The following is a 1,088-nucleotide window of genomic DNA, read 5'->3' on the forward strand; positions in this document are numbered from 1 at the left end:
GATGGACTTTAGGCTTTGCGAGTAGTCGTGAACAGAGAGGTCTCCGATCTCCTTGGTACAGAGGTCGTTGTCCAGTTGAATCGCTCTAGCCTCTTTGTTGTTACGAAACTGATTTTCGACACGAAGCCATACGTCTCGTGCGGTTCCTCCTGCTTTGAAAGTGGTTTTGAAGAGTGGTGGAGCTAAGGTGCCATAAAGCCAAAGCTTCACGAGTCCATCTTTCTTCTTCCAAGGCAAGTCGTCATCATCTTGAGGAACCGAGGTACCATCGACATGTCCTAAGACATCGAAGGCCAAGCAGTGAGTCAAGAATAACTCACGCCATGCGTCATAGTTAAAGACGTCAAGGTCTAGAACAACAGGAATGTGGTGTTTGATATTAGTAACACCGAACGCACGCTCAACCGCTGCCATGAGGCTTGAATTGGAGACGTAGCAAATCGATGCTAAGAGAAAATAAAAAGAAGAAGAAAATTACTGGATCAGACTAGAGCTAGCTCTGATACCATGAAAGTCTGTGAATTTCTTTGGTTTATTGATTGAGTATCCAAACGTATATATGGACAAGACTGTTACGGTCACAAGCGATCTATCCTATATTACAGGAGATTAGTTTGAACTGAATACAGAATATTAGGAATATTCTTTCATGAATGACAATACTATTCTGTAGAAATCTACGAGGAGGTTCCTTAAGTTTACTAAGTAGTATGCATGTTGTTTTTAAATTGCTTATGTAGTTTTTTTTTGTTTTTTTGTAATGTACAAGTATTTCAGTACACAGGCTGATGTTCTTTTAGTCGGATTATTGTATATGCCAACCGCAAGTGCTCTTACACAAGCTCCACTACAAGAAAACATAATCTTAACGAGGGCGGTTTTCCTCGCTAATTCGTCGTAAAAGAGGCTTTACGACGAATTAGCGAGGAAACGTGTTTGCTCGTTACACGTCCGTCGTAACACATATTTCCTCGCTAATTCGTCGTAACTTAGCGAGGAATATATTTCGTCGTAAAGACGAAGTAGAACGATTCGTCGTAAAGACGTCGCTACAATTCCTCGTAAGGACGTCGCTACAATTCCTCGTA

Source organism: Brassica oleracea, chromosome C9 (genome assembly GCF_000695525.1).
Source record: "Brassica oleracea var. oleracea cultivar TO1000 chromosome C9, BOL, whole genome shotgun sequence".
NCBI classification, from domain to species: domain Eukaryota; kingdom Viridiplantae; phylum Streptophyta; class Magnoliopsida; order Brassicales; family Brassicaceae; genus Brassica; species Brassica oleracea.